The sequence below is a fragment of the Temnothorax nylanderi genome, unplaced genomic scaffold, assembly GCF_030848795.1.
Source record: "Temnothorax nylanderi isolate EJ_2023f unplaced genomic scaffold, tnyl_v1.0 TNYL_tig0005_pilon, whole genome shotgun sequence".
Classification (NCBI taxonomy): Eukaryota; Metazoa; Arthropoda; class Insecta; order Hymenoptera; family Formicidae; genus Temnothorax; species Temnothorax nylanderi.
The window spans coordinates 2,919,072-2,931,140 of NW_027249067.1; the positions used below are offsets into that span (position 1 = coordinate 2,919,072).

General features: G+C 28.7%; 2 protein-coding genes across 5 annotated transcripts in view; one reads left to right on the forward strand and one right to left on the reverse strand.

Moving 5' to 3' along the window:
- Window positions 1-12,069, reverse strand: part of LOC139776537 (neuropeptide CCHamide-1 receptor-like) — a 94,008-nt gene that overhangs the window by 45,179 nt on the left and 36,760 nt on the right. The gene's annotated exons all lie outside the window — the stretch shown is intronic.
- LOC139776525 (neuropeptide CCHamide-1 receptor-like) overlaps window positions 1-12,069 on the forward strand; it is a 39,574-nt gene that overhangs the window by 1,698 nt on the left and 25,807 nt on the right. The window contains exons 1-2 of one of the 4 annotated variants that reach the window (XM_071713234.1): window positions 4,007-4,087; window positions 4,156-4,539. The exons of 1 other annotated variant lie outside the window; for it this stretch is intronic. The gene's annotated coding sequence lies outside the window, so the exon portion shown is untranslated. Of the gene's footprint in view, window positions 1-4,002; window positions 4,540-12,069 lie in introns of those variants that run through there. 2 more of the 4 variants (XM_071713244.1, XM_071713227.1) reach the window with 2 other exon arrangements.

Here is a 12,069-nt window from a genome sequence, read left to right on the forward strand (position 1 = left end):
TCGCGAGAGAAACGCAGGAGTAGAGGATAACGATTCGCGTTACGTGTTTCTCTTAGTAACCAATTCCGCTGAGATCTCTTTATAGTGGTAATATAAGAAAAGAATTAATTAATGTATAACTTTTTTATAATATAAAAACTTCTATCAATATGAAATTGCTTCTCAGAAATGATATATCCGACACGATTTTAAAATTAATTACCTCTTTTTATGAAAATATGTCATTTATGACTATTATTATACTTTATTTCAAATATTATTATGAAAGTTTTGAAAATCAGATTTTTATGAAGATAGAACCAAATTATATATATACAAAATCGTATTTATAATCATGTAAATCAACTTGATGTAATTTGTATCTTTAAAAAAGTATTGGATTTTTATATAATAAACAATAATCTCTTATATTTATATTACATAATATTACAGATATAAAATTAATTGTAAAAAAGTTAATATACAATATAATAAATTATGAAAAAGCTGAAAATAGGATTAATAAAATCTGTTTATGTAATATGTGACATATAAATTACAATTAAAAATAATTAACGATATCTGCTAATCAAACGGTAATTTTTCTTGCATTAAATTATATTAATTTGCACAAGTACAATAGGGAATCCACATAGAGAACGTTCCTTTATCTTTGCAATATTGACTTAAATTTTCGAGAATAAATTTCAACATCATCAAATATAATATCTCGAAGAGCAGTTTTAATTGTCTTCTATTAGAGAAGATAATATTAGTAATTAAATCTACTTTTCCTCAATGCAGTATAAACAGCTAAAAGATATTATACTTGAAAGGAAATGTCGCAGACGCATATGAAAAAATTAGATGAGGATTAATTAATCAGAGTAGAGGGATAAAAAAATATTATATTGTTATTAAAGACAAAAGAACGCTCTAGATAATAAAATATTTTTTTTATCTTTTGTTACTGTCGGACAATATGGTGCATGAAATTATTGTTATAACTCTTGCTGGTATATAAATAGCGCGAGAATTCATATTGCTTGTGTTATGCACGAACGTGTTGCATGTTTACTTAGTATACAACATTGTAATGTTGTAACCACATGCCAAATATAGGTACGAGAGAAGTAGCATATTATTATAATGAAATATTTGCAATGTAATAATCACTTTGCGTACGCACTTTGCTACGCGCGTACATACATTTTAGTTGCATTTTGTCTAACGTTATCGCAAAATTGTAACACACGTAAAAATACGTGGGTTAAAATTTTCAACTTTTTTAAACCGCGGAGGTAGGTACGTGTTTGGTGTAGTAAATATATACATTTCAAATAGGTGAAAAAACAATAAAATTTGCTTATTTAATTGTATTGTATGGCAAAATAAACTTTTCGTTTTCAAACATATTTTTTTGAATACGATCGACTTCACGTAACGACTCCAAATATTATCGCCAAGAATCAAGATAAAAATATATTACTTCACCTTGTATCATATTTATAATGGAAAAATGTCAAGACAAGATAGAAAAAACGTCAAGATAGAAAAATTTTCTAACAAGGACATGTTATTATAAAAAAAGTGATGCTACAGGAATATAAATCCATTCTTTCCAACTAATTACACACACAACAATATAATATTTATTTTTTCATGTATTAAAATGATAATTAAAATTCTGTCGCAAGAAATATATATTTTTTTAAAACATGATAATAAATTACAAAAACGAGAAAGACTATTTTTATATTCGACAACGTTTGGCTAATGTCGTGACAATTCGACCATTGGTTTTGGTCAGATTAATCGTCAAGACTTTTTCGATCATGGGTTTTGGTCTTTTTTTTTTTAAATTGACCAAAACCAATGGTCGAATTGTCACGACATTAGCCAAACGTTGTCGAATATAAAAATAGAGTCTTTCTCGTTTATTAATTATTGGCGAAACAAATACATATACTTTTCTGAAATTACAAAATTGCTAATTGAATCTCTCTCTCTCTCTCTCTCTCTTTCATTTTCTTTCTCAAAATTAAGTTATTGTAATAAAAGAAAATTATAAATAAATAACATTTAATGTAATATCTTTATATTATTTAACACTAATTTTATTTTCACAAGCTACTATTTATGTATTTTTATAAAGAAACTTGCAAAACTTTATTACAAGCGTACTGTGTTCTCTATCAGTGTATGAATATGTATGTTATTCATAGAACTACGTTATGAATGTATTAATTTTCAAGAAATTCCACTTAGGCGACTCAAGTTCTTAATAAACTTTCTATTAAATGTAATATTGAAACATGCTTCGTTAATTAATTTGTCATATTGATCGTAAATTAATGGAAAATGTAGAACAGAATATGAAGTTTCGTAAATATATAATCATATCGGATACAAAGATAAGTAATACGTTATTATAAATTATTAGTGTTAGGACAGTCGATAGGTACTATTAGAAATCTCATATTTTAACGATAAATGACAAAAAAAAGAATTAAACGGAATTTGAGATGATATAATGCGTAATATTTGTGCACTTTTATAATATGACTAAATGTGATTACTATGACTAAATATAATTACCAAGAAAACTATTAGAATATTGCAGTAATACAATTAATAACTATTAATAAATTACTATAATTATATAAGCTATGGAAGTCAACCTACATATTTGATTGTCTTAAAATTAATAATGAACCGAATACATTTATTGTCCTCTTCTCGACGATGTGTTCTTTTATTGATTTGACTCTGTTGTCAAGCATTATAATCTTTTTATTGAACACCCTAGATGCAATATGCATTATTTGACACTTTATTGATTTGCATAATAATGGCACTTTTTACTCAAAATATCATAATTGAAATGTTCACGCTTCAATCGTAGTATTAATTTGCTTTTTGCCTTGAGCTGATTAATGTAAACTTGTAATGACATCAAGCTGATTCTTTATACATATAATTGAAAAGTACAAACAAAAAAGATACAAACAAAATCAGTTAAGTCTACAAGCTTTTCAAGAAAGAAAAGCAGGCAACATTAAATGTTTAAAATCAAAGACCTCTAAAATAAAAATTTCTTTTGTATAATCTAAAACTTATTTACTCTAATATTTTATCACATTTATTTAATTTGTGAAAAAATATATATATATTTTTATTAATTGTCTTTTTATAATAAAAAACTCCATATAAAAGTTTAAATAAAAATCATAATTATTATTAATTATATTATTTGATTTGAAAAAATGTTATAATTATTCTATTATAATAAAATTATAATAGAAGTTATCTGCAAATTTCACGTTATGTATTATAAAATAAAATAGGTTTATATAGAATTCGAATTTCGTAAAATAAAGAAATCAGATAATTTCCATACTTTTTTAAATAACTTCCAATTATTTTGTAACAACGTTTGTTCTTTCTATATTAATTTTTATTTTAGCTTCGATATAGGTTCTTAAATAAAAAGACAATTATTTGCTAAAAATATATCTAAAAAGTAAGAAACTTGATATGGAAAATACAAAAGTGTATATTTCTCGATATCGTCCAATTCTTTAATATTGAAATCAGTGCGCGATCGTATAATAAGGTAGATATAAGCAAGTGAAAGAGCAGGCAAGTCTAGATTGATTGTTCTTACTTCTTAGCTTTTCAAATGAAATTCCAAGTTCTAAGTTCAAGTTGTTGCGATAATAAACGATCTTTAGTTTAGTGAACCAATATTGATTCCTGTGCCGGACGTCGCTTGATGCGCTTCAATGACTACAAAGTCGTAGTGAACAGGATATTGGTTCAGATAAAGGATTTCTCGATCTGTACTTTGCATAGAGCAAGAGAGAAAAAGAGAAAGAGGGGGGGGGAGAGAGAGAGAGAGAGTAAATCGTTGGGCAAGGGTTGATTCTGTGTCCCGGGGGTAAGTGGTGGTGGATCGCACAGGGCGGACGATGCGTTCGTTCTCGCGCGGATGAAGCCGCGGTCGCCAGTAGCGTCGCGGTGTCGAGTCGACGCGGTTGCTCTCTCCTGGTCTCATTGCTCTCTCCGTTTTTGTTCTATTTTCGACTCCGACCGCGAACATCAATCCGTAAGTACGCGCTAGATAATGGATTTTTGAAGGATCAAACGCGCATTAAAACCGATATATATTTACAGTGAATTCAATCTTCAAGATTTTGCAGAAAATCAGAGATTTTGCCGCAAGAATACTTTATGTGCATTGTCGCGTTTTGTTACGTGACAATATACAGATTGCTTTTACGTCAATAGTATCGACGTCTGAGTATCTATCCTGAATTCACTGAGACTACATCGACTTTCAACACAACTGATTTTAAAGAAATTTGTTTTCTTTTTTACACGGATCGAAATTTCTGTTCGCGCGCTATTGAACTTTACGACGGGATAAACTTGATTGTTTAAAGTTCATGGAGTAAACTTCGCGAAAAGTACGAAGAATGTGTGGTGCGATTAACAAATGTTATCCATTTCGTGTATTATAACGTGTTCATCAGCTTCAAACTTGGAACATCCATAAAGGTAAGATTAAAACAAGTGTAAAAGTTGCATGATGATGTAACACGTAGAGATGATACTCAAATACAAAAAAAAATTTAGCTTCCCGTTTTTAATCGTCAAATTAATGTTGTTACCGCTTATTTCTTTATTTATTTATACAAATTTTTTGTATAAAATAGAAAACAAAAACTTAATATAAATCAATATACATATTTTGTGGCTTCGCAATATGTGCTTGTCGTTTTCAAAATTTCCGTGGTAGAAATTTTAGCAATATGAACTTTTGCCATTAAAATGGATTTATGCATGATTTACTCACTATTCATGTAATGATTGTTTGTACTGTATCTCCGCTATCCGTTCAATCATGGATATAAAACGATTCAATATGTTTAAATAGTAGTCCTATATGCATACACATATATATGGGATAGTTTATATATGATTTCCAAACTTTTTTCTTTCACTTACAAATAGTTTAATAAAAGAATTGATTTTGTTAGCCAAAGTTTGATTAACCGTTGTTATGTTATACATATATGTTTAACATTAAATTAATTTAACATTAATGAATTTAATATCAAAGACACGTAATATTAAACATTTATGTAATTAATTTTCAAATATTACAATAAACCCTAAACTTGTCATTTATTTAAACTTGAATATAAAATAAAGATTATTTTCTAATTCTCCATTCTCTATTTTCTCTTCTCTCTGCGTCTCTCTCTCTCTCTCTCTCTCTCTCTCTCTCTCTCTCTCTCTCTCTCACTCACTCACTCACTCACTCACTCACTCACTCACTCACTCACTCACTCACACTCCTCCCTTTTTTCTATTCTAATATTGAGGTTTTTAACTCGCAACTTGTATTAAAGAAAATGCAACAACCAAATTTTTTAAAAATACAAAATTAAAGAAATAACTTCGAATAAGCCATGCAATGACACGTAAAATAAATATAAAAACTAAATTTGGTGATACAATTTCTCTTAATAATATAATACAACATACAACAGACCGGCAAAGTCATACGTACACATCCCTTATATACAAAGTACTCTCTTTGTTATCATCTCTTATGTAATCATATGTACAGATCCCTTTATAATGTGTTTAAGTTAATATGCGACAAATAATAGGCATAATTATAAAATTATTTTATGAAGCCAATAAATTATAATATAGGTACGTAGTAGATTAGTATGAAAATTCTAATACACAGGATTTATATGAATGAATATATATGTAATGAATATATATGTGTAATGAATATAATATATACATATATATCATAAAAAATTAAAAAAATATATATTATATTTTGTAATTTTTTATGAATATATATAACGTATATTCCTAACATAAAATAACATAAAATATTTAATTTTTGCATATTTAATTATAATTTTAAAATGTTTGTATTTGTAAAATAATGTGTATTTTAAAATTTAATTGATAATACATTAAGTATTTAAAATTGTTATTCAAATTCTTTACATTTGCATCACAGTAAAATGTGTCAATTTTCTGTTATATAAATATGTTATATAAATGTATAGTTATAAAATGTACAGCCATACGCCCTCAAAAAGTCGCATATGTCTGTGGCATTTAAATACTATCAATATGTTTGACATCGACACAAAAATATCAAATACGTTAAACAAAATTTACAATCGCCCGCTTTCGTAAACCATTTTATTAAATTCGTTCACAATATTTCGCAATATTTATTCATATAAATCCTGCGTATTAGAATTTTTATACTAATCTACTACGTATATTATAACTTATTGGCTTCATAAAATAATTTTATAATTATGCCAGCGCATATTAACTTAAACACATTATAAAAAGATCTGTACATATGATTACATAAGAGATGATAAAAAGAGTACTTTGTATATAAGGGATGTGTACGTATGATTTTGCCGATCTGTATTATATATTATTAAGAGAAATTAAATCATATATTCTTTAAATTAAATACAATATTATTTAAAAAATGTTTAATAAATTAAAAAATGGTGTTTGTTAATTGAGTGTTGATATACTTACGGTTATTATAAATAATTACACACCTATAACTATTGGCTCATATTAGTACTTATTTTACTAACATAATTTTTTCTAATAAATGACTTATGAATCATTAATGCATATAATTAATATAATATTATAAATAATATATATAATATAATAATAAAAATTAATACAAATACATATAATTAATATAATATATTATAAATAATCATATCATATATATAATGATGAAGACAATGTGCATCACATAGTTATGTTATAAACTTAAATATAATTAATAGATGACACATAACACGTATGATTTCCATAATATACACAAAGCATATCAATAATTTTCTAAATTAATATTATGATTAAGAAAAAAAGGTACATGTGCACTAAATTAAATTTCACAGCCACATAGTTATGAATCAAGCGAATCACATCGTATCAAAATCCAGCGTATTACATCGATTGATTCACTATTTGACTGTTTCTTCTGCAGTTTTCCATGCAAACATAATCCTAGCGTGTTATCGCTCAAAACGTTCATATACACTACTGAAAAATTGTTGAAAATAGTGATGTGTTATTCACGTACGTAGAGATCCAAGTTACGTGGAAAATGCTGTTTCTATTGTACTTCATCCTAAGGGTATGACAGTTTCGATATCGTGTTTATCTGCGCAGAGAAGAAACGTGAGCACGGTTCAACAAAATGTGAAATTGAATTGAAAATACGAATAGAATTGGATGAAAAAAAAAATTTCGCGTGAACGAAGACTGATGCTCCGGCAATTCATAACTTCTAGAAAGCATTCCGCGTAAGTTTTTAAATGACAGAGAGAGAAATGCGGTTATTTTCAAACCAGATATCTCACTGAGATTCTCTCAGTAATTATAAAAAATAGTATATAAATTAATATAAAAATATAAATTTATGAGGATAATTAAAAACAAAAGTAACATAATACATAACACATGTAACATAAATGTATTAAGAAAATGTTACTATACAATGTGTAACAACCGCCACTATTTCCGTCGGTAGCTTTGCTCAACTAAGTATTTGTTCACGTTATCCGCTTTGACAACATTGAAAAGATTGAAAATCTGTCGATAGAAATTTCTTGTTGAGGTAAGAGCCTCTCTTCCGTAATTTCATAACTGCCTCTTTTCACGATAAATACAGACGACCAGATTTCCTTGCAGCAAGCAGAGATATATACTGTACATAAGGAACCTTTTATTTACATAACTTACATTTTGTTTTAGGATGTGGGCGCTTTAAGTTTATGTTTGTTGAACTACATTTTCTATAATCAAATGTGCTTTAAGAATGTCAACGATTTCGTTATACAGAGACTTGCATCTAAATAATTAAACATCTCACAGATATAATACTACTGCAGCAGTATTTGTATCGTGCTTTAGCATCAAATTTTGATTTCCACAAATTTTCATTTCCACGATTGGCGAAAACAGATATTGCAATTTTATCACCAAACAGCGAGACTACATATTAATTCATTCGATTTGTTTGTCGTTAACCAAACAAAATTGTTAATTTAATTAAAACATCTGTACATATTACCAATTACAATAGTATGCATCATCGGTATCAAAATGGAGAAAGGAATTAGTAAAAAAATTAAATCTTTTAATTACAATTTTGAATATTATAATTTGCACGGGTAAAGTTTTTTAAAATTCAATAACTATAAATACATTATTTCTAAATATTTTTCCGATGAGATATCGGAGAGGATACAAAATCTGTTTTAAAGAATTATTAATAAAACTGTTTATACTAATTATAACATACTTATTCTTTTATTATATCAATGTATTTTTGTTATTTCTGTTATACGTAAACTAATATTTCACAGAGTTTATTAATTTTTATTAAATCTAATTTTTAAATGTTTTTATCGGTTTTAAATACGTTAAAACAATTTTTTAAAAAATTGCATACTGGACAAACGTTTAACACGATATTCTACCTATCCTGCAACTAAATCAAGGCCTCTGCTTAGCAATCTACGGTTAATTGAAGATTATAATGGAGATAAAGTAAGTTGATACATTTGCGCGGTAAAGACACTATTCTCATTATTTCAGTCAGTCTCGTGTTTCTACTCATTATCTATGTTCAACCAATTATCTTCATGCATAATTCATAAAAAAGAATATAACATTATCATAAAAAATTTAAAAACAAATTTTTAAACGCAATCTGTCTCTTGCGTGACAAAGATTTGCCAACTATCTCTGTTAAGTTCTTTTAGTTGAATTAGTTCTACCTTGTGCTTTTACAATACAATCAAAAAGATTTCGTATATGTTTATAATTATACAGGGTGAGTCATTTTAATTTACCACCCCCAAAAACTTTTTTATTTTTAATTTGAGAAAAAAATGATATTTTTCTTTAATTAAAAATAAAAAAGTTTTTGGGGGTGGTAAATTAAAATGACTCACCCTGTATAGATTTTATTATTACGACATTTCACTAATTAAATAACATGCTATAATAACATTAGTTCAGCTTCGCTGTAATAAAATCCAACTTGAAAACAGGGGTATGTAACAACATTAGCACGATTTTTGCTTTACTTTACACCTTCTTTTTTGCAAAAAAATGTATCGCAAAAAATGCATGCAATTATATTATACATTATATCCTTTCCATTATCCTTATTAGCCTTGCTAGGCAAAAATCATACTTTTTATTTTATTATATTCTATGGAATAATGAGAATAGTGTCTTTACCGCAAATGTATTAACTTACTTTATCCCCATTATAATCTTCAATTAACCGTAGATTGCTAAGCAGAGGCCTTGATTTAGTTGCAGGATAGGTAGAATATCGTGTTAAACGTTTGTCCAGTATGCAATTTTTTAAAAAATTATTTTATCATATTTAAAACGGATAAAAACATTTAAAAATTAGATTTAATAAAAATTAATAAACACTGTGAAATATTAGTTTACGTATCACGAATAATTGGGTAACTGAACGATTAGGGCCCTCTTATACAAAATAGCATAGTTTAATATGCATAGCTTAAGACTGTCTAGACTAATGAGCATCAAGTCTAGTCAAGACTTTTAGCTAGGTGCTCATTGGTCCAGACGGTTTTATGCTACGCATATGCGGTTACGTCATTTTGTGTGAGAGGGCTCTTACACTGAATATATATTCTCTGCAATATGCTTCAAACTTTCCTTTTAAATCGAGGCGGTTTAATTAAGATGGCAGTTATTAAAATACTATAGTTAGAGAGACAAGTTAATAACATAATGCTAAGTTCTCGCAAAAGCAAAATCAGCTCTAAATTGCAAGACTTCTATAAAGCATTCCGTGCATAGAGGACATTTTCTCGAGGTGTTTCCATAACAACAATCTCTTTTCGATGTTGTAACCGAGTTCTATTTCTTGTTGTGCAGTACTCAGGAGTGCGTTTAAGTTTCTATCTTTCGATGCACTTCATACCAATTACGGTATACTCAATCGAATATAACATTATATGTGCTTGTCATTCCCTTCATAATATATATTTAATATTTAAAAATAATATTCAACAATTTTTATAGATTATTCTAAACCATCTCGTTTTATAAAACTTAACGCCTTAAATCTATATAAATGCACAAGCATCGTGATATTTTCTCTTCGTTAACATCGTTAATCTGGCTCATTGTCACAATCCACTAAATGTCGACACGCGACGCAGTAAAAAATGTTTCGTTATTTTTAAGTTAATATAAAACCCGCAACAATAATAATGTATTTCTCCTTTTTTCGTTTAAATATCTTGTATCCGAATAAAACGTAACGGAAAATCATGTAATACGCGATTATGAAAACAGACTCACATATATAATAATCATATTACAGATCGTACTAATATGCTATATACATATGCATACGTTGATTAAATATTATGCAAGCTGGATTGATACACCCCCGCAATGAAGCAATTTAGAGTATTTATCGATGGATCGTAACATTAACGAAACGCGTTAAATACATGGAATATACGATTAATTAAAAAAGCCAAGTACACTTGGATCATGAATCGCTTGCGAGATGTGTGTTCATGTAACGGAACAATAAAGCTATCGTTTATTCGCGAAAATAATGCGGATGGTTAGGAAATGTACGAAATGTGGTGTGTGGAAATTAACGCGCTTCCCGCGTTCCCAACGAAAGCACATCGATTCAGCGTATTTTCAGCTGATATCCGATTAAGATCGAGTATTACGAACGACTTTCGTAAATCCAGAAACGATTCGAACACGCGCTACTTTGAGAATCTATTATCTTTCATTAATATTCTGATGTGAGAATAGTCGACGCGTAGCTCTCGAAAAACCTGGTAACGCGCGTTCGTGCTCCTCGAATATTTCAGGAAAATCACGCGCGTCGAACGAATTTGCACGCAAATCCCAAGAGAGTAGCGCCAATTTAACGCGAGAACTTTCGCCGACTCGTGTTCACATTCTAATCGGAAACTTGCAACCACCATTCGCACCTCCATCATCTTATCCACTGTTACGGAACTTCGTATCGCAATTTAGCAACATGTACCGCCAACGCATGATAAAACTTTAAACGTACCCTCTATTCATAGACATAACTATGGGGGATAATGGATTGATCCACCGGATAAAAAGTTCGAAGGTTAACGTTATGATGAGCTGTTATCAGTTACTATCCTATTGTCATAAATGCGTGATGCAACCAAATTGTTTCAAGCGAAAAAGCGAATCGATATTTAGCGGAAACAAGCGGTATGTTTGCCAAATGTTGAGATGTATGCCAAAATTTAGGAATAATGTATGATACGGTCAAGAGAAAACATAGATATACTGTAATAAAAAACAGTCGGTGTAAAAGATTTATTTGTCAAATAAAGTTAAAAATAGTATTTTAACAAAATTGAAACAAAATAGTCACCACGGACAACAATATAATGTTCTTTTTCATCTAGGGGACAATTTTTCGATCCCTTTTTCCCAAAAACTTCGATTTTCTAGCTTTATTTGATACAAAATTTAATAGAAAAATAATGAATCTTTTGTGTTAATCTAATATAATAACCACCGCTAACAAATATGTAATTTAATTCGCTTTTGTTCTAATATCTTAACAATATTTTCCGAATCTGGATCTACTTCTTATCGTAAATCGGTCAGCTTCTGACGTAAGACAATATGACATAGAACAAGTATTGCTCCATATAGCACGGAAAGTCACAAATCGTACAGGAAGGAAAACGACGTTGACGTTGTCGGGATTAATGACGACAATAACAGTAACGAGGATCATAACCGTGAAACCATAAGATATATTGACACAAAATCTAATGAGAGTAAATGGCATCGAGTTTCTCGTTGAGTTTGTGGTTTATTGTCGACATCAATCTCACGTGCAAAAGTTAAAGATCGAAACGCATTGAAAAATGAGAATAAATAATTTTAATTTTTCCCGCGTACAATCTACGGTGATTACGCATCAGT